At 43.6% G+C, this 22,859-nt stretch overlaps 1 protein-coding gene across 2 annotated transcripts in view; it reads right to left on the reverse strand.

Annotated features, from left to right (window-relative positions):
* The window catches only part of LOC115470569 (SH3 domain-binding glutamic acid-rich-like protein), a 309,125-nt gene that overhangs the window by 175,497 nt on the left and 110,769 nt on the right, over positions 1 to 22,859 (reverse strand). The window lies entirely within an intron of this gene.

Here is a 22,859-nt window from a genome sequence, read left to right on the forward strand (position 1 = left end):
TGTTATGCAATTTTCCTATTCTATGGAAGGGTTCATGTTGTAGGAACCACATTTAGAAAAACATCTTTTCAAAATTCTAACAAGGTACATTCCTAGATATCAAAGAAGGGGTAATTTCATAATATGGCAGCTATATGAAATGTCCAAAAATTATTTATTTTATAAAGGTAAGATATGTGGATAAGTGCTCTTATAAAACAAGACAGCAGAATTACCTCTAAAAGTGCACAAATTCTCACATATTCTAAGGGCTTCTGAGCAGAGATGGTGTCCACCTATCAAAGAAGGAAAGAAGTGTTTTCAGCAGCAAACTGGCTAACCTACTGAAGAGGGCTTTAAACTACAATCATTGATTGGGGAAGGATGATCAAAGTGGCATTATATGTTAAAGACAATATTGAAGCCACACAATTGCAGGAGCTACAAGGAAAGGAAGAGGCACTCTGGGTCAATCTGGAAAGAGGGAATGTCAAATATATTTACATCAGTGTGATATACAGGCCTCCTTCACCGACAGAAGAAGTGGACAGAGATTTAATTGAAAATATTCAAAATATAGCTGTGAAAGGGGAAATACTACTAATAGGTGATTTTAATATGCCAGATGTTGATTGGGATATCCCTATTGCAGGATCTTTTAGAAGCAGGGAGATCCTGGATTCTCTACAGGGGGGACTATTCCAGCAATTGGTAATAGAACCCATGCAGGATGGAGCCACACTAGACTTAGTGCTTACTAATGGGAAGAATGTTTCTGATGTTATAGTAGGTGATCTTCTGATATCCAGTGATCACCAGATGGTGTGGTTTAATAATAAGATAGGTGTAGAGAGGGTTCATTCAAAAGTGAAGGTTCTAGATGTCAAAAAATTAAATTTATTCATATGAGTTTATCTTGTTGGGCAGACTGGATGGACCATGCAGGTCTTTTTCTGCCGTCATCTACTATGTTACTATGTTACTATCGTTACTATGTTACCTCAATGAATTGCTGTCTGGATGGGAACATCTGGAAGAAGCTGGAAAGCAGTGGGCAAAACTGAAAGGAGCTATTGTAAGGGCAACAAACCTTTTTGTAAGGAAAGTAAATAAAAGTAAGAGGGAAAGGAGGCCACCTCGGTTCTCAGAAGTATAGTTAAAAAGGTAAGGAAAAAGAGGTTAGCCTTTATAAGTTATTAGTAAAAAAGGCCCGTTTCTGACACAAATGAAACGGGTGCTAGCAAGGTTTTCTTCGGCTCCCCTGCAGCCACCCATGTCCAGCAACCCTCCTCTCCCCCTGCATCCACCCATATCAAGCGACCCTCCTCTCCCCCTGCGCCCACTGCAGCCACCCATGTCCAGCGAACCTCCTCTCTCCCCTGCCCCCTCCTGCCACCCATGTCCAGCGACTCTCCTCTCTCCCCTGCCCCCCTGCAGCCACCCATGTCCAGCGACCCTCCTCTCTCCCCTGCCCCCCTCCAGCCACCCATGTCCAGCGACCCCCTGCCCCCCCTGCAGCCACCCATGTCCAGTGACCCTCCTCTCTCCCCTGCCCCCCTCCAGCCACCCATGTCCAGCGACCCTCCTCTGGACATGGTTCAGCTGTGAGGCATTTCCCCCCCCCCCCCCCAGGTTCTGAAGTTGACATCATAATGGCTATGGTGATGTCAGCCTGATCTTCTGAGCCTAGCAGACCAACTCGGAATGAACCACAGTCCCAAGCAAGTCAGAACGTTGGAGGTGAGAATTATTATATAGGATAAGAGATCGCACAAAAAGGAAGACAGGTGACTACCTAGAGAAGATAAGAGAAGGAAAGCAAAGATCCAAATGGAAGAAATAATAGCCAATACGGTAAAATGGGGGAGACAAAATTTTTTTAGATATGTTAGTGATAGAAGGAAGTGCAAAAGTGGCATTGCGAGATTCAAAGATGAAGGGGAGGAAAAAGTAGAAGCTGATAAAGATAAGGTGGAACTGTTTAACAAAATATTTATGTTCTGTGTGTGTTTACAGCTGAAGGGCCATGAGAAGGACCACAGAAGACAAACACAAATAGGGAATGGAGGGGCAGTAGTCCCTGAACCATTTTCAGTAGACTGTGTTCATAAGGAGCTGGCTAAACTAAAGGTGGACAAAGTGACAGGGCCAGATGGCATACATCAGAGGGTACTTTAAGAACTTAGGGAAGTTGTAGTGGCTCCGCTGGCTGAACATTTCAATGCTTCTCTACAGTTAGGAGTGGTCCCAGAGGACTGGAGAATAACAGATGTGGTCCTTCTCCACAAAAGAGGAAGTAAGGAAGGGACTGGATTGTCTTAAAGATTCCTTTTAGTATTCCAACAACCACCCAACTTAAAACACAAACTAGTGAGAAGCAAGCTCCCAACAGAAACTCAAAAAGAAATATATCCAGCTGCAAACTATGCCAAAACATTTCATAGGATCCCACAGTCATTCACAAAGGAAAAATATTCAATGTAAAGGAATCCTTCACATGCTCATCTTCCAATGTGTATATATCATTCAATGTAAAAAGTGTGATGAAGAGTGCTATATTGGAGAAACAAGCCAGATGCTAAAGAAAAGATTTAATTTACATAGACATCATATGAAAAATGCCAGTGCCAATCAGGATGTCACCTCTGTGGGGCAGCACTTTACAAAACCAGAACACTGTATCAATGATTTTATGGTGAGAATACTAAAAGGAAACTTTAAGACAATCCAAGAACGTAAGACCTTTGAAGTCAGAATGATTAAATATTTTAACACGCACTAGACAGGACTTAACAAAAATCTGGGTTTTCTAGCCCATTATAAATCATAAAATTCTACTGTTTTTTTTACCCTCTTATCACCATGCATATCCCCCCTGTCCCTCATCTACCCAGCTCTCCCTGTCTCTAACCTAACCCACCCCACCCTCTTCCTATGAGACTGTCATTGGAATGCTTTGATGTATCACTTATATATGCTGTTATTTATCAACATTTGCTTATTTCTGATCTGATGAAGAAGGGTTACCTTCGAAAGCTAATCAAAAAATGAATTTAGTCCAATAAAAAAGATATCATCTTATTTTCTTTTCTGCATTTTATTTTATCTTATTTCTATTGGTTAACTTTAAAAGTGGACTAACACGGCTACCACATCACTTCACACAATGGTAAAAACAAAAAAATCATAACATAATTAAAACAATACAAATAAAATTCAGTTACCTAAAAAAATCTCTTTAATGTTAATCAAAATGCTTTACTGCTCATTCTCATCAAAATATAGAAATACATTTTAAGATCTGGAGTAAGCAAGTGAACAGAGATGTGTTTTCAGATGTTTCCTAAAACTGCTGTATTAGTAATCAGTCGCAGCTTCAGAAGTAATGCAATTTATAATTTCGGACCAGCAACAGAAAATACCCATTTCTGGGTTTTATAAAGATGATGAACTTGTTTCTGATTGGTAAATCAATATTTATTAGAGATACCCAATCTTTTTTTTATTTTTTATTTTTTTATTTATGAATTATTAAATTTATATTTATGCAATAGTACATAGATACACACTTCAGTCATTAACATATTAAGTAAATATCACAAAAAGGAAAAACATCTCTTATTTAGTCCACAAATTATTTGTTCCAAGATCTAGGAAATAAAAAATAAGGAAGAAAAGGTAAAAAAAAAAGAGGGTAGGTAGAACCTTCAGTATCACAGCCGGGATAAGCGCAAGCTATCAAGGAATTCACAGCGGTTGTTCTTTAGTTGTAATAAACTCATTTAACTTCACTGGATCAAAAAAAAAGTAATTAACAGCATTCAAGGAAATATAACATTTACAAGGAAACTTTAGTATAAAGGATCCTCCTATTCGGAGAACCCTCTCTTTTAAAGTCAAAAACTGCTTTCTTCTTTTTTGAGTCTCTCTAGAGAGATCCGGAAATATCTGTATTTTTGATCCAAGAAAAGGAGAATTCATATGTCTGAAATAAAGTTTAAATATATTGTCCCGATCTAATTGTAAAGCAAATGTAACCAGCAGTGTAGTTCTTTCAGTAACTACCTCCAGAGATTGCTCTAGAAATTCTGTCAAGTTAACCTCAGATTGGGGCTTTATAGGCAACTTACTCAAAACAGCACCCGAAATATATTGTGTCCTGGTAATAGGTGGTAATCCCTCGAGGGGGATACCTAATACCTCAAGGAAATATTTTTTAAGCATATCTAAAGCTGGAGTAAGGGGAGCTTTAGGGAAATTAAGAAATCGTAAATTGTTGCCTCTTATCTGATTTTCTAGGTATTCTATTTTCCGCTGCTGGAGGTTACTATTATTTATCAACGTCAAGGATAAAGAATTCACTGTTACTAAGTCTTTATCAAAAGTCTCCATTTTGATCTTCTGTTCTGCAATTTCAGATTTTACTACTATTTGGTCTTGCTTTAGTTCAATCATTTCTCCCCTCAATATACCTGAAATTTGCTGCAAATTGATGTTCAAACCTTGAATTGCTTCCCATAATGAGTCAAGTGTAACAGTCGGTGGTTTAATCAACCCTCCAGAGTTCCACAGGGGTTCGCCGGGCTTCCCTTCAGACAGCGAACCTGCCTGAACTGTTGTTCTCACCGGCGTCGAAGAAGCGACAGGGTCTCCAGCCGCGCCTGCAGGGGACCGACTTCCGGATTCTGCTAAGCGCTCCCACGTCGTCTTCGCCTCAACCCCTGGTCTGGGGGGCGCTGCTATCTGTGGAGGGCTCAACGAGATTCCCTCTGCGCTCCGGTCTTCAAGATCTCCCGGACCTCCCAAAGTGTTGCCTCCGGTTCCAAGCACTCGAAGGCCTGATTCCTGCAACGTCTTCTGACGCAGCGGAGGTGGGTCAACCTTTCCCGTGGAGATAGGTAAGCCAGGCTTCTCTTTCCTCTTACCCATCGCGGGTTTGAGAGAACTCAGTTGCGCTAAAAACGAGCAGGGTTCAGGAGCTCCCACAAGTGCGTCTACTTACGCCGCCATCTTGGAACTTCCCATGGAGATACCCAATCTTAATGTAATCTTAATATATACTGGAGATTATGTAAAATATGTTAACTTGTGAAATATCCCTGTTTTATAAGTCGCTAAATGGACCATCTTTCTATATCTTCTTTTATTTTATTAACCATGGAAAGATAATTAAGCCCATGAAACTATTATGGTAACAAACATTTGATAGTCACAAGAAGAAAAAAAGCTTTCACAAAGAGGGTGGTAGATACTTGGAATGCCCACCTGTGGAGGTGGTGGAGATGAAAACGGTAACGGAATTCAAAAATGCGTGGGATAAACACAAAGGAATCCTTTTTAAAAGGAATGGATCCACAGAAGCTTAGCAGAGATTGGGTGGCAACACCGGTAATTGAGAAGCAAAGCCAGTACTAGGCAGACTTCTACAGTCTGTGCCCTGAAAATGGCAAGGACAAATCAAGGTCAGGTATACATATAAAGTATCACATACAATGACTTTATCTTGTTGGGCAGACTGGATGGACCGTACATGTCTTTATCTGCCATCATCTATTATGTTACATGAACAATGGTGGTCAAAGAAAGAGATCATGCAGCAAGAGTTTATTAAGGGATGAGACAATCTGGCCAAGTTTTGGCTAAACACCTGCATCAGGGGTCTAGAACATATATTGAAAACAAATTTTAATAAATGGCTCATAAAGATATAAACCATAAAAAATATATATACAAAAATGGGTATCTCCCGATCCACCTGCCTATTGGCACTGGCGGAACCAAATACATGAGATGGCCACATGGGAAGCCAGAGAGGCAAAAGGTAATCCAAAACGGAAAAAATGTTTCATGCAAATATGGGGACTTTATTTACAAGGGCTTAGCCCAAGGGGCAGAAGTCTATTGCTCAACATGTTGTGACACAGTTACGGTTATTTACATAGAGAGTAAATCTCCTCCCGAACAAAGGTTGGCAAGGGGGAGGGAGGAGGGATTGGCGAGATCTTGTATCATTATAAAAAGGGAATAATTAATATACATGTTTCCAAATGTACTGTATTATTGATAATTAAGATCTGGTGGACATTTGGGCAATGCTCGACAGTACTGATGGCTCAGCAGTGAGGGGACCACAAGAACAAGGGCTCCCTCCCGGGATAATGGATGCCTACCTGCAAACAATGGTTCTATGCAGAGACGAACTAAAGGATACGACCAAAATAAGAGTCAGGAGAACTGAGAACTATTGAAAACACACCATGATGACTTTTTTCTTTTTTTAAATAAAAATAAGCATTGCCTAGTCTAAATCGCATTTTGGACATGAGGGAGGGGAAAGGGAGGGGGGAGATGGGGGGGAGAAAACGAAACAAAATCTTGATGGTAAACATTATTCACCTTGTATAGATGCATAGCACTTGTATTTTATAATTGATTTTGAAGTTACTCGGTTGTATATGCCAGATTGTTCCATCAATAAAAAAGTTGAAACATAAAAAAATATATATACACACACACACATATACACATACATATTGTCAAAATTTACAGTACAGACTTCTATGACACTCAGTTATATGATCCAGACAAAAAGCATTTGTCACTCCTAAAAAAAACAATTTTGGAAAAACATCACTTAACAATATATGTTTTCTCAAAAGGATGTGTGTGCACATTTATACACATGCATAAATTTGCATAAAATAACATATGGCTCACATTGAAAAAAAAAACTTTAAAAACTACTGAGAAAAACTAAAAAAGCAGAAAGTGCCTTAAAAAACAGTCACTACACACAAACAATAAACTTACATAAAGAAAATATTACTCACAATACAAAGCTTTAACAAATAAAGGGTCAGTTTACGTGCCTAAGTAGTGCACAGCTACACGCAACAAACTAGACTCATATAGAAAATCATTGCTCATTTATACAAAATGTTAAAATATAAGGAGACTAATCTTTCAAGAATACAAGATAAAAATGCTGAATGGTGACCAAAGAAATATGAAAAAATAAAAAGACAAGAGTTGGAAAACAAACTCCCTATCATCTCACTACACCAAAAAAAATTGCAACACACAAGCAAATAAAGAGGCCGGCCCGTTTTAGGGAGAGGCCGATCACAACTGAGCTGATGGCTAGCGGGGGTTAAGTTAGAAGAGAAGGGGTTTTGAGGCTGGAGAGCAAGGAAAGGGTTAAGGTAAGGAAGGGTGGGAGGGGAAGCAGGGGGATATAAACTAGGGTTGCTGACGTAGGGATTCGTCAGCAGCTTGAAGGAGAGGTGGTGAAAGGAGCTGAATGCAGTTTGAAGTGAGCTGGCTGTTTTTTCTTGTGGCAGGCTCTGGGTTTTACTCCTTGCAGCGTTTGTTTAGCAGCACTCCATTACTTGGCTTCTGCAGGTAATGGGAGGGTTTTGCTGGTTTAAAAAAAAAAAAATAATAAAAATAAAAGAGAACCGAAGCACAAGTAAATCAGAACACAAGGATGTAAGAAGATAGGGAGGGGGAGGGGGTTGAGAGATCGTGGGGATTTCCTGTGGGGCTATGGAGGGCTGCACAGTAGCTCCGTTTGTTACTTACCTCCTGCAGGGGGGTAAAGAAGGGAGGTGGAGCAGTCCTCCTGGCTGTTTTTTCCTTTTTTCGGCAGGTACGGCTGCCATGAGTGGAAGGGGGATAGGGAGCCCTCTTGGAATAGTGAACTAATTGGTGTATTTTATTGCAATTGGCGGTGCTTGATCGATAGGGATGAGGCAGGTTGCATTGACCCTGCGCTGGTGTTGCAACCTTCGTCTCAGTTTTCTTGTGCAGTGGAGTTTTTTGTTTGGCCCAGATTAGAACAACCTGTCCAATGATTTCATTAATCCTAGCACATGGCTCGGCAGTGGGCCGTTGGTTTTGGCGCCATATTGGGCATCGAGCGGGAATTCCTGCGCGCCTTTTTTCGTGGCGTCGCCGTGCACTGGGGGGGGGGGGGGGGGGGGCGGGGTGATCACGTGTGCTAGGGGAAGCGATGACGTCTGCTCCCGAGGCAATTTTATTTGCTGTTTATGGTAGGCTGCAATTTCGCCGGCTGCCTGCAGATGGCAGACGTGCATAGAGAATGGCTCCTATATGAGGTATAGTGAGAATGTTTTCATTCTGGCTGGGTTTTTGCTGGATTTCAGCTGCTGACGTTTTCAGTTTTCTGGGGCTCCTATTGCTATTATTATCATCTTTAGGACACTACCAGGTGTATGCAGTATATATGGGAGATGTAAGGGGTGATTGTACAGTGGTTTTAGTGGGGCAAATGTCAGGGGCATTTTGATAAGGGGAATGTTTGTCTGCAATTTTTTCATGCTATGCTTGCTGGTACTCATTGCTCTCTATTTTAGAGTTGTGTTTACAGGTATGCCTTCGAAGCGTACAGCGAAATCAAGAGCCCGGGTTAAATCGGTGGCAGTCCCGGTGACTTCGAGGTCCACTCGCAGCTCTAGGCAGACGCGGACGGACAGGATGACAGCAGAGTCGGTGATGGGGCAATCATCGTCTGAGATGGATGCTCTTATGACGGAGCTCCGCAAGCAAATTGAGCAGCATGGGTTGGCCTCTGTGACTCAGCAACTGCAGACTATGGGAGCGGGGGCATCGACGGCTCCTGTATCAGTGGATTTGCCAGGTCAAACTGACAGTACAGCTCCATCAGCAGTTCCAGAGGTGTTTCCAATGGGGCCAGGGGCGCTGTCGGTGGCTCAGCAAGGTCACCCTGGAGGACCTGTGCCATCTGCGGTGCCAGCAGTGGTGCCGATCGGGCCAGAGGCTCTGTCTGGTGCGGGTAAGTCCTACGGGGCTGCACCATCACAAGCCATGTCAGGCCCGTCCCTGGAAGAGGTCATTAGGAGGGTCTTAACTGAGTTTGAGGCTCGGCCTGGGGCAGGTGGGGCCCCGGTTGTCCGGGAGACCTCTTCTGATGGACGGGTTGCCTCGACCTCGGGGGATTCCTCGTTGTTGGTGGTTCCTCAGAGGTCGACGACAGTAGCGGGGACAAGTACTGGGGCTGGGGTTGTTAACCCGCGAAGTGATGTGGTATGTGAGGTGTTCACTTTGTCTAGATGTGTATCTAGGACCATGAAAGAGAAGATTTGGAAGAGGGAATACATTGATATCTTTTCCCTCCTTTTACGGGAGACGGAAGAGGACAGTAGTACTGTGCAAGACAAAATTACACTGCTGTTTGGTGGAGATAGGAAACCTCGGATATTCCGGTCCCTTACGAATTGGATATCCGCGTTTCATATCTTTATGTCAGTTGTGGTGGAGCGTGATCCCTCCCTGAGCCCATATTTGATTAGATATATGGACTCAATCATGAAAGCCCATAGGCGTTATGGAGGATGGGCTTGGCTAAATTATGACATTAGGTTCCGCAAGAGCATGGCCGATGTCACCCTTCCATTTCTTGGCAGCATAGGGTCGTGGACTTATGGCTGGAGGAGATGGTAGTTAATAGGCCGTTGTCCCAAGATAAGGGGTATAGTTTTTGGGACACAACGGGACATAGATCTGGGCAGTCCTTTCTCCAGTCAGGCCAGTCTTTTAGCCAGGCAGGGCAATCTTTTCTCCAAACAGGGGGAGGGCGGAAGTCGTCTAATTGGCAAGGGGGAAAAGGGGTTTGTCGACTGTTTAATGGGGGACAATGTACCTGGCACCCATGTAAATTTCGTCACTCCTGTGCCAACTGCGGCGGTGGACATTCGGCCCTGCAGTGTAGAGTTGCAAAGGATAAACGAGGCCAGTCTTTCCAGTCAGCTCAGTTTGCTGACGGAGCTGGCCCCATCTCCCATTAAGCTTGATGCGATGTCACCTTGGCTGGCGCGTTACCCGGATAGGGTGAGCGCGGCTGCGATCGTGCGGGGTTTTCAGTGTGGGTACTCTATTCCGTATAGAGGGCCTTTGCTTCAATCTATTGTTTGCCCTAGGAACTCCAAATCCATTGCAAATTGTCCTCAGGTGGTTTCAGAAAAAATAGGTAAGGAACTGCGCCTAGGAAGGGTGGTGGGCCCTTTCACGTCATCTCCTTATCCTGTGATGATTATTTCCCCCATTGGGATCATTCCCAAGAAGGATCCGGGCAAATATCGGTTAATTCACAACCTTTCTTACCCTTTGGGGCGGTCCCTGAATGACTTTATTGACCCGGAGGACTGTTCAGTGCAGTATACTTCTTTGGATCACGCCATACGGATCATTAGGGACCATGGACCAGAGGCGCATTTAGCTAAGGCGGACATTGAGTCGGCTTTTCGCTTGCTGCCCATATGTCCGGATTCTTTTCATTTATTGGGTTTCAGTTTTGAGGGCAATCTATATTTTGATCGGTGCATGCCAATGGGATGCTCCATTTCCTGTGCTTACTTTGAGCAGTTCAGTACGTTTGTGCACTGGGTGGTGGAGCAGGTAGCCCCTGGGGGGGCTCTGGTCCATTACCTGGATGATTTTTTGTGCATTGGCAGAGATGCTCAGCATTGTGCACAGATGTTGCGAACTTTTTCAGAAGTGGCGGGGCAATTTGGCATTCCATTGGCGGCTGATAAAACCGTGGGTCCTTCCCGGGTGTTGACTTTTTTGGGAATTGAGCTGGATGTGTGTGGTCAACATTCGCGGCTTCCTGAGGAGAAGATCCTGAAGTTGTTGGCGGCGGTGCGACAATTGCGGCAGCTTCGCAAGGCCACGCTGAAACAATTTCAGGAACTACTGGGGCTCCTATGTTATGCTACTCGGGTTATTCCCTTGGGCCGTGTTTTTGCACGGAAACTGGCAATGGCGACTAAAGGGGTGCTGAGAGCACATTATCATATACGGGTCACTAGGGACATTAAGGATGATCTGGGGGTTTGGGAGAATTTTCTGACGCGGTTTAATGGGATATCGTTTTGGCATGATGCCCCTACGACTGCGTCCGCCCTTCACCTCTTTACGGATGCAGCGGGCGGGGAGGGTTTTGGTATTTACTTTCGGGGAGCGTGGTGTGCGGCTCGCTGGCCTCAGTCATGGGTTGAGTTGGGTACTACGAGGGATATTACCTTTTTAGAGCTATTCCCTATCATGGCGACCTTTCACATCTGGGGTCAGGCCTTAGCGAACAGGACTGTAGTATTCCATTCTGACAATATGGCTGTAGTGGAGGCTATCAACAGACTCTCTGCTCATACTGTACGCACTGTTAACTTGCTTAGGGAAATTGTTTTGCAGTGTTTATGTTTGAATGTTGTGATTCGAGCTCAACATGTGCCAGGCAGAGAAAATGTTTTAGCCGATGCTTTGTCACGTTTTCAGTTCTCAGATTTCAGAGCTCGCGCGCCTCTGGCCGACCCCAGAGCGACTGCAGTACCGGACAGCGTATGGCGATTTGGCCCGTAGAGGTGTGGAATCTGCTGCTCCAGTCTCTGTCTGAGTCCACGCGGAGAAGATATCTGGCTGCCATCACTTCTTTCCTCAACATCATGCGGGACCTCGGCATTGAGGACGTATTTAGTGTGGATGCCATGGTCCAGTTTATACTTTTCTCCCGAGCCCAAGGAGTTAGTAAGGCACGGGCAGTGGTTACTCTGGCTAGTATTAGCTTCTTCTCCAAGGCCCTGAGAGTGGAGAATTCGACCCGCCAGTTTGTGGTGACTAGGATGCTACGGGGCTGGAGTAGAGAGGAGAGCCAGAGGGGTGATTGGAGGCAACCCATTACACAGAGTGAGTTGCGGCATTTGTTCAGTGCAGCATTGCATGTATGTGCTAGCCCATATGAAGTGTGTCTTTTTCATTCTGCATTTTCCTTGGCTTTTTATGGTGCGCTTAGGGTGAGTGAGCTGGTAGCCAAGTCAACGTTGGCCCCCCCGGTGATGGGTTTGCTGCTAGGGGATGTCACCTTGTACGGGTCATCTCTGCAGTTGGTCATTAGAAAGTCCAAGACTGATCAGATGTCCCGGAGAGTACGTTTTCCTTTGCAACAGCAGGGAGATGACAGCACCTGCCCGGTACGCACGTTGAGGGCCTATTTGGCACTCCGACCCCCGGGTGGGACCTGGTTGCTGGTTCATGAAAACGGAGCCCCCCTCACCCGTTTTCAGTTCACGCGGGTTTTATCTTTGTGTGTGCAGAGGGCGGGTATGCCGCCGCGGTGTTTCAGTTCACATTCCTTTAGAATCGGGGCGGCCACTGCGGCGGCTGCTCAAGGTTTGCCCGAGCAGCAAATCATGAATGTGGGTCGCTGGAAGTCCAAAGTGTACAAGACCTACATTCGGCCCCGGGGTGCTGGGTTGTCCGCCTGTTAAGTTTGTTTGCTTACAGCTACCCTCAAACATTATCCTGTTACTGCTTGTCTTGTGTTCTGTCATTATACACTGTTCATTAATATTTGCTTCGCCTATTACAGGTGGCCTGGCGGGCAGGCGAAGGATTTGGATTTGCGGCCACTCCTTTGTCTATTGGGCTCGTAGGAGGGCTGCAGTACGTCCAGCAGGGGATAATTTGGGGTTTTATTCTGGGCAGGTATCTATTACGTGGTTGGGTTTGAGAGGCATGCGATGGGCGCAGCTACTGCCCACCCTGTTATGGCGGTTCCAGTCACAGGCTGCTCCGCACATTTTGATCTTGCATTTGGGAGGGAATGATTTGGCTCAAGTTAATGGGATCCTCCTGTTGAAGACCATGCAGCGGGATCTGTTGCAGTTGGCAGGTATATGTCCCCAGTTACGCCTGGTGTGGTCGGCTATTCACCCCCGCAGGGTATGGAGGGGTGAGCGGCGTCATGCGGCTGTGGAGCTGACCAGGAAAAAACTTAATAAGTGGATGGCCAAGTTTATGCCCACTTTGAAGGGTCATGTTATCACCCATAACCTTATTAAGGAAGCATGTGAGGGTTTATACAGGCCTGATGGGGTTCATTTATCGGATATCGGGCTTGACATCCTGAATTCCGAGTGGCAGGGTTATATTGAAGCCATGACTGGGTTCCAGACTTTAATTGGGTTTAGGCCGCAGCCAGGGGGTGGTGGGGAGCTCACGGCAAACGAGGTTTCGTTACCGTGAGCAGTGGCGGTGATTATCCGGGGACTCTGGTGGTACACAGCAAGTGAGCGCAGAACACTGTTATGTTATTGGTGAATAATTGCCCAAATGTTAAGTGCAATACGAAGTACAATGTTATGCCTGAAGGTGGGGCAGGTTTACAGTTAATCCTGTGGGGATATGGCTTGTCTCCTGGCTTGGACGGCCAGGAGGCCAAGAACTTATCCGGGGCGTATCCTTAAACGGGATACACCATAGTCATCGGGTGCTATAAGAAAGCACAGGTCGGCGGTGGGTGTGCTCAGACGGCACCACCGGCAGCGGATTGGGGCGCATCATGAAGTAAAGCTGTGTACCCCAGGGCTTGAATTTGCCAAGTTATAAGAAGTTATGTATTACGGTAACATGTTAAGTTGCATTATGTGTAATAGAGTTTTTAAGTGCCTGGCTGCGGCCTTAATAAATTCCAAATTTAGTCGAAAAGTGGCTTCTGAGTATTTTTGGGGATTATTGGGGTGATGAGAGTGTATGCCGAATGCTTCAGTTGATAAAGAGGCCGGCCCGTTTTAGGGAGAGGCCGATCACAACTGAGCTGATGGCTAGCGGGGGTTAAGTTAGAAGAGAAGGGGTTTTGAGGCTGGAGAGCAAGGAAAGGGTTAAGGTAAGGAAGGGTGGGAGGGGAAGCAGGGGGATATAAACTAGGGTTGCTGACGTAGGGATTCGTCAGCAGCTTGAAGGAGAGGTGGTGAAAGGAGCTGACCCGGCCCACCCTCCCACTAGAGGAGGTTGTCGCAGCTGGCGCGGGGCGTGGCGGTGATTATCCGGGGACTCTGGTGGTACACAGCAAGTGAGCGCAGAACACTGTTATGTTATTGGTGAATAATTGCCCAAATGTTAAGTGCAATACGAAGTACAATGTTATGCCTGAAGGTGGGGCAGGTTTACAGTTAATCCTGTGGGGATATGGCTTGTCTCCTGGCTTGGACGGCCAGGAGGCCAAGAACTTATCCGGGGCGTATCCTTAAACGGGATACACCATAGTCATCGGGTGCTATAAGAAAGCACAGGTCGGCGGTGGGTGTGCTCAGACGGCACCACCGGCAGCGGATTGGGGCGCATCATGAAGTAAAGCTGTGTACCCCAGGGCTTGAATTTGCCAAGTTATAAGAAGTTATGTATTACGGTAACATGTTAAGTTGCATTATGTGTAATAGAGTTTTTAAGTGCCTGGCTGCGGCCTTAATAAATTCCAAATTTAGTCGAAAAGTGGCTTCTGAGTATTTTTGGGGATTATTGGGGTGATGAGAGTGTATGCCGAATGCTTCAGTTGATAAGATTATATGGAGATGACGTTACCCACTATGCAAAACAATATATAAAGGGCCATAATTTGTGTTCAGATTGTACACTACTTCATACAACCATAGAGTAAAGAATTACCTATGTAACAGTGATCATCACACGATATGGTTTGTTATAAGAGCAAAAGCGGAGTGCAGAACTGATTTCAGTAAAATGGGGGAATACCTGAAGAAGGAACTGATGGCACAGGTAGGCATAGGTGAAGTGGAAGCGCAGTGGTCCAAGCTAAAAGCTGCTATAAATACGGCAACTGATCTTTACACAAGGAAAGTAAACAAAAACAAGAGAAAACAGGAAGCCTATATGGTTCTCCAATCAAATGGCTGTAAAAATAAGGGCAAAAGAGGCTTCATTCAAGAAATACAGAAGAGCGCAACAAGAGGATCACAGAAAATATTATTGGATTAAACTCAAAGAAGCGAAGAGGGAAATATGGCTAGCGGAAGTGCAGGCAGATGAAAACATGGCTAAAGATGTTAAGAGAGGTGGCAAGTCCTTTTTCAGATATTTTGGAAAAAGGAGAATAGAACTAATAGACTGAAAGATGCTGAGAATGGTTATGTGGAGAGTGATGAGGATGAGGATAAAGCAAGTGTGCCAAACATATACTTCTCTTCGGTGTTCACGGAAGAAAATCCTGGAGAAGGACCGTGATCGGCTGCCAATGGAATATCTGGGAATGGTGTGGATATTGTACCATTCACAGAAGAAAGCATTTATAAACAGCTTGAGAATCTGAAAGTAGACAAAGCTATGGGGCCAGATGGGATACATCCCAGGATACTGAGGGAGCTCAGAGAAGTCCTAGCGACACCTCTTAAGGATTTATTTAATAGATTTTTAGAAACGGGAGAAACTGTTCAGGACTGGATACGAGCTGTGGTCCTTCTTCACAAAAGCAGAGACAGGGAAGACGTGGGAAACTACAAGCCAGTAAGCCTCACACTGGTGGTAGGAAAAATAATTGAGTCGCTGCTGAAGGAAAGGATAATTAACTTTCTAGAAACCAACAGGTTACAAGATCAGAGGCAAATGGCTTTACCAAAGGAAAATCCTGCCAAATGAATCTTACTTTCGACTGGGTGACCAAAGAACTGGGTGAAGGACATACACTAGATGTACTACTACTACTATTTAGCATTTCTATAGCGCTACAAGGCGTACGCAGCGCTGCACAAACATAGAAGAAAGACAGTCCTACTCCCTGCTCAAAGAGCTTACAATCTAATAGACAAAAAATAAAGTAAGCAAATCAAATCAATTAATGTGTACAGGAAGGAGGAGAGGAGGGTAGGTGGAGGCGAGTGGTTACAAGTGGTTACGAGTCAAAAGCAATGTTAAAGAGGTGGGCTTTCAGTCTAGATTTAAAGGTGGCCAAGGATGGGGCAAGACGTAGGGGCTCAGGAAGTTTATTCCAAGTGTAGGGTGCAACGAGACAGAAGGCGTGAAGTCTGGAGTTGGCAGTAGTGGAGAAGGGAATAGATAAGAAGGATTTATCCATGGAGTGGAGTGCACGGGAAGGGGTGTAGGGAAGGACAAGTGTGGAGAGATACTGGGGAGCAGCAGAGTGAGTACATTTATAGGTTAGTAGAAGAAGTTTGAACAGGATGCGAAAATGGATAGGGAGCCAGTGAAGCGACTTGAGGAGAGGGGTAGTATGAGTAAAGCGACCCTGGCGGAAGATGAGACGGGCAGCAGAGTTTTGAACCGATTGGAGAGGGGAGAGGTGACAAAGTGGGAGGCCAGCAAGAAGCACATTGCAGTAGTCTAAACGAGAGGTGACAAGGGTGTAGATGAGGGTTTGGTAGAGTGCTCGGAAAGAAAGGGGCGGATTTTATGGATGTTGTAAAGAAAGAAACGACAGGTCTTGGCGATCTGCTGGATATGAGCAGAGAAGGAGAGAGAAGAGTCAAAGATGACCCCAAGGTTTCAAGCTGAGGAGACAGGGAGAATGAGAGAGCCATCAACAGAAATAGAAAACGGGGGGAGTGGGGAGGTGGGTTTGGGGGGAAAAATGAGAAGCTCAGTTTTGGTCATGTTTAATTTCAGGTGGCGTTGAGACATCCAGACAGCAATGTCAGACAAGCACGCTGAAACTTTGGTTTGGATGCAAGGTGAGATATCAGGGGTAGAAAGGTAGATTTGGGAGTCATCAGCATAGAGATGGTAGGAAAAGCCATGGGATGAGATTAATGAACCAAGGGAAGAAGTGTAGATAGAAAAGAGGAGGGGACCAAGAACAGAACCCTGAGGTACGCCGACAGGCAGAGGGATAGAAGTAGAAGAGGATCCACCAGAGTGAACACTAAAGGTGCGGAGGGAGAGATAGGAAGAGAACCAGGAAAGGACAGAGCCCTGGAATCCAAGTGAGGACAGGGTATCGAGAAGTATGCTGTGATCGACAGTGTCAAAAGCAGCGGAAAGATCAAGAAGAATGAGGATGGAATATTGACCTCTGGATTTAGCAAGTAATAAGTCATTGGAGACTTTAGTAAGCGCAGTTTTGGTTGAGTGGAGAGGGCGAAAACCAGATTGTAGTGGGTCAAGAATAGCATGTGAGGAGAGAAAATCAAGGCAGCGGTGGTGAACAGCACACTCAAGTAATTTGGAGAGAAAAGGGAGGAAGGAGATGGGTCGGTAATTAGATGGACAAGTAGGGTCGCGTGAAGGCTTCTTAAGGAGAGGTGTGACCACAGCATGTTTAAAGGCAGTAGGGACAGTTGCAGTGGAAAGTGAGAGGTTGAGAATATGACAGATAAAAGGAATAAGAGCAGGTGAGATGGCATTAAGAAGGTGGGTGGGAATGGGATCAGAGGAACAGGTGGTATATTTTGAGGAAGAAAGGAGAAGTGTAGTTTCCTCTATTTTAACTTCAGGAAAGGAGGAAAAGGAATGAGGGGAAGGAGAGAGAGGGGAACGGACTAGTGGAGGGAGAGGTGGCGAGGTAGAGAATTCAAGGTTTATCTTTTGAACCTTGTCGTGAAAGAATTCAGCAAGGGTCTGAGGAGATAATGAAGGGGGAGTTGGGGGAGGGGACACCTTGAGGAGAGAGTTCAATGTGGTGAAGAGAAGTCGAGGGTTAGAGCCAAGTGAGTTGGTCAGTTAGATATAATAATCCTGTTTGGTGCGTAAAAGAGCAGATTGGAAGGAGGTCAGCATGAACTTAAAGTGTAAGAAATCAGCAAGGGCCCGAGATTTCCGCCAGAGGCATTCGGCAGAGCGGGTACAGGAACGTAGGTAGCGGATATTAGAAGTCAGCAAAGGTTGGGGTTTTGTACGCCTTATAGGGCGGGTCATCAAAGGTGCAAGTGTGTCTAAGGCAGAGGATAGAGTATTGTTGTAAGAAGAAACAGCCTCGTTGACAGACGTGGATGGTGCCACAGTAGAGAGGAGTTTTGAAACATGGGAGGATAGAGAGGAAGGGTCAATATCGTGAAGATTCCTAGATAAATTAGATAAGATAGGACGGGGCTGGGAGGGAGGAGATTTAAGTGTGAAAGTTATAAGATGGTGATCAGAGAGGGGAAGATCAGAGGCAAGGAAACTAGAGGGTGAACAGTTGGAGAAGAAGATGAGATCAAGACAGTGACCATTTTGATGAGTGGGGGAGGTGGAGCATAGTTGGAGATTAAAGGAGGATGTTAAAGCGAGTAACTTGGAAATATAAGAGTTGGAAGGATCATTAGCAGGAATATTAAAGTCACCAAGGATGAGAGAGGGGGAGGAAGGATCATGGAAGAAGGCAAGCCAGGCATCAAAGTCACTGAGAAAGGATGAAAGGGACTTATCAGGGGGACGATAAATGACCTCTATTCGAAGAGGCAGAGGAGAGAAAAGGTGGATAGAATGGACTTCAAAGGAGGAAAAACAGTGAGACTGAGGTGGAAGCAGGAGTTGAAATCTTGGGTTTCAGCAAAGCCTTTGATACTGTCCCTCACAGAAGACTCATGAATAAGCTGAGAGGACTGAACTTAGGGCCCAAAGTGGTGAACTGGTTGACAGACAGGTGGCAGAGGGTGGTGGTAAAGAAACACTGAGTGTACGTTTTATATATGTATTGCCATAACTAAAATTAAATATATGTTAAATATTGTGATAAGTGCTCAGTTTTTGGTGCATTACACTGACCAAAGCCATCTGCAAGTAATACCACCAATCCACCATCATAGCACCATTGTCCATTCCTGCCTACCTCTGTTCGTTGTTCTCCTTCAACAAGCCTTATTGCAATATTGAACTTTCAAATTTGTAAAGGACTCCACTTAGCTTAAAATAGTGATTTGTTCCCGGTGCTGTGGTAAAAAGTTCCAGATTGGTGTTGGTTCTAATGTAACGCTTTTTGGTGATTATAATTCTCACAATCCTTAGTAATTGACTTCCTAATAGCTCAATTCTTGTTCCTTATATTCACGTTTTCAACATGGTCCATGTTTCTCCATATACTGGTGTCCTCAGGAGAAAATAGCTGAAGCATAGAATAAAACAAAAACAAAAAAACAAAACATTATGCAAAAAACTTTCTCTGAATTCATTATCTCACAGTCTTTCATATTAATGTTTTCATTATCTAACAGTTAATTTTGAACTCACCTATTGACTAACCTGTGATGGAGCCCAACTCCACCCGAAACTCACTTGCAAAAATGCTAGTGCATGCGTTGAAGGTTTTTTATATGTCACGATCTATGTCACCCATGGGAAAATTCAAAGTATTCTTAACCATTCAAGTTCCCAATTTAGGCCACTAGGAGCCACTGTATTCCATCTAACAATGAATTGCTGTTTCTTTTTTAATAAAACTGCTGAAATATCACCCCCATAAGGTAAAGTTACTTGCACTAATATGACATATTTCAAATCCTGTTCTGTATGATTACACTGTTCCCAGTGTTCGACTAAGGGAGCTTCTTATTTATGGACTCTCAAGTTACTTAGATGTTCCGCTACTCTTTGTTTTATTTTCCTTTTTGTATATCCAATATACCACTTTTTACGTGGACATAAAATTCCATATACTACTTGCTGCATTATCACAGTTTCCATCCAAAGACGGTGAAGGATGGGATTCCAACTGGCCAATTTTTAAGGCTTAAAATGTTGTGTGGAACTTCAGAAAGTTTTAGATTGTTTTCAAAGGAACTTCAAGGAAGATTAAAACAAAGAGGTTATCCTAACAGAATCATCAAAAAAGCATATAAGTGAGCGGCGAATGGTCATTACCAGTGGTTACTAAAAACATCCACATCCACTAGGGATCAGATAGATAGGCTGACATATATTGCCCTATTCTTGTCAAATTAGGTCAATAAGAAATATCGGCCCCTTCTTTCTTTGCATGATTATGATTAGATTCCTCGTTTTGCATATACTACAGCAAAAAATCTGGGGGGGGGGGGGGGGGCATATGCCTTGCAACCATTGTGTTTATTGCAAATTTGTTTGGAAACTAAAGAAGTAAGCAATCCAGTGACAGGAAGACCATTTAAATTATGGAGACACACAGAATGCAACGCAGCCCAAGTAGTATGTGGAATTTTATGTCCATGTAAAAAGAGATATATCGGATATACAAAAAGGAAAATTTTAAAAAAGAGTAGCGGAACATCTAAGTAACTTGAGCGTCCATAAAAAAAGCTCCCTTAGTTGAACACTGGGAACAATGTAATCATACAGAACAAGATTTGTTTCAGTTTTATTTTAAAAAGGAACAGCAATTCATTTTTAGATGGAATACAGTGGCCCCTAGTGGCCTAAATAGGGAAATTGAATGGTTAAGAATACTTGAATTTTCATGCAGGTAACATAGATCATAGGAGCCAACTTTTCAAAATTATTGGGGGTACTAAGCCCAATGGAAATAATCCCTCCCTGGACATATATAAGGAATTTTCTCAATATTGGGGGTGCTCAAGCACCCACAGCACCCACAGAGTCGGCTCCAATGACATAGATCATGATGTATTACAAATCCTTCAATGCATGCGCTAGCGTTTTTCCAAATGAGTCTCGGGGAGAGTTGGGCTGCATCACAGGTTGGTTGATAGATGAGTTCAAAATTAACTGTTAGATAATGAAAAAATTCATATGAAAGACTGTGAGATTGTGAATTCAGAGAAAGTTTTTTGAATAACATGTTTTGTTTTGTTGTTCTATGCTTCAGCTAAGTTCTCCTGAGGACACCAGTATATGGCTAAACACAGACCATGTTGAGAACGAGAATATAAGGAATGAGAATTAAGCTATTAGGAAGTCAATCACTAAGGATTGTGGGAATTATAATCACCAAAAAGCGTTACATTAGAACCAACACCAATCTGGAACATTTTACTACAGCACCGGGAATAAATCGCCATTCTAGAGTTTAATTTCTTTTATTGCTTAATAACATGGGAGCTCACGACTTGCCAACAAGTAACAAATTATAGCGCAGAGCAAACTAGGAGCTCACAAATATGAAACAGAACAATATCATAATTAGAATTAAGAGAGGGGAAGGGGAAAATGGGGATGAGAAAGAAGGAGAGAAAAAAATGCACATATCTATATATATATATATACAACTATATATAATAGAACACCAGGCATGCATATGTCACGATACATCAAGGTTAATAACTATCACTTTGTAACAGTAAAGTAGGATACAAGTGGGAGCCATTTTTTCCCATACATGGTAAAGCGTAAAGATTTCTTTGCAAGGTATGTTTCATATTTGTAAGTCTGTATCAGCAAGCTCCACCATTCTTGACAAGTAACTTGATACAAAGACTACTTTCAGAGCTAAAGATACCATGGTGTTAACAAGAATACATTCATTGGGGGTCAATATACTTTTAAGGTATTGATCTTTCAGCATTACAAACTGAAAAGTAATTGAGCCAGGGAGATGAAAAATGTTTACCAACTGTGCCCAAATTTCTTTCCAATAATTTTGAATACACATGCAGTCAAATATAAGGTGCTTAATATTGCCTATTTGAGATTGGCAGGACCAGCATAAGTTAGAATTAGAGGCAGAGATAGCATGTAACCTAAGCGGCATCCACAAGGATCTATGCATGAAGAAATATGAAGACTGAATCATTGAAGAGGAATTGAAGCATCTAAAGAGGGATTTCCATAGTTGTTCCCAAAGTTTATCAGTTATAGACTGCTGTATGTCTGCTTCCCAGCATTTTTGCAGGCCTGTACACTTAATAGGGGACACACTTAAAAGATGTTTATATATGTAAGAGGTGGCATGACCAGTATGCTAGTATACCAGTATACCAGATTGAAGATAATAAGCTCAGGGGTTTCAGACAATGACTGTATCTGTAATTTACTTTTTGTCACTATGGAACTGATCTGTAGCCAACAATAAAATTGAGCGTCTGACAGCGAAAATTCTGCTTTCAGGTCTGAGAAAGACTTCCATGCCTGGTTATTATGATGAATCAGATCTTTCAGGGTCCAAATTCCTATGCATTGCCATTGAGACCAAGAGATTTGTTTTTTTATCGATTCTAAAGCTGGGATTGTTCCATATGGGCATGTAAGATGTAATAGACCACTGGATACGCAAAGATTTATCCAAGAGTAACAAGAGTTTATGGGTAGTGTTGATGATCAGATTAGATGCTACGCATTTAGGAAGGCGCATGCCAATTAGATACAAATGCACTAGTGGATCAATGATGGATTGCTCAAAGACTAACCATCTGGGCTGGGGGTCAGCATTTAACGGAGCAATCCATTCCATGCCTTGGCGCAAAATGAAAGCTTTGTGATACAGGAAGAGGTCGGGAAACTTAACTCCACCCCTTCTTTTTGGTAATTTCAGCTTGGTTAGAGAGATTCTAGGTACTGCATGGTTCCACAAAAAATTTGCAAGCAGTTTTTCCAGTCGTCAATAAAAGGAAAGAGAGAACAGAAGGGGAATCATACTCGTAGTATATGTAATTTTAGGAACTATCATCATTTTGATGGTATCTAGCCTTCCCCACCAAGTGAGGTTTAATGGAGACCAGGTTGCAAGAGAAGATTCAATTTGCGCAAGTATTTTGTCAGAGTTAATTTTAATAGTGACATCAAGATCCCTGTCGAAGAGAACACCAAGGTATTTAAGTGAGGATGACACCCATTTGAAGGGCAATCCTTAAATGGTAAAAGGAGTACAGACATCATTCAGGGGCATCAATTCTGTTTTATCCCAATTTATTTTATACCCTGAAATCCTAGAAAATCTAGAAGTTACACTGATGAGCAGGGCCGGCCCTAGGGTTTCTAGCGCCCTCCTGCAGTCTATTAGTCGGCGCCCCTACCCATCCAGAGGCGGGATCACTATGGCTCCGCCCCCACAGTAGACACACCCCTTTTACCAGCCATGGCATCATTGAAAATATTACACCAGTATAGAAGAAAAATAACTTAGCACACAGAACAGGAATTAGGAGAACAGACAGTCTTGCCAACTCTGAAAAACAATGTGTTATCAA

This window comes from Microcaecilia unicolor, chromosome 5 (genome assembly GCF_901765095.1).
Source record: "Microcaecilia unicolor chromosome 5, aMicUni1.1, whole genome shotgun sequence".
Lineage (NCBI taxonomy): Eukaryota > Metazoa > Chordata > Amphibia > Gymnophiona > Siphonopidae > Microcaecilia > Microcaecilia unicolor.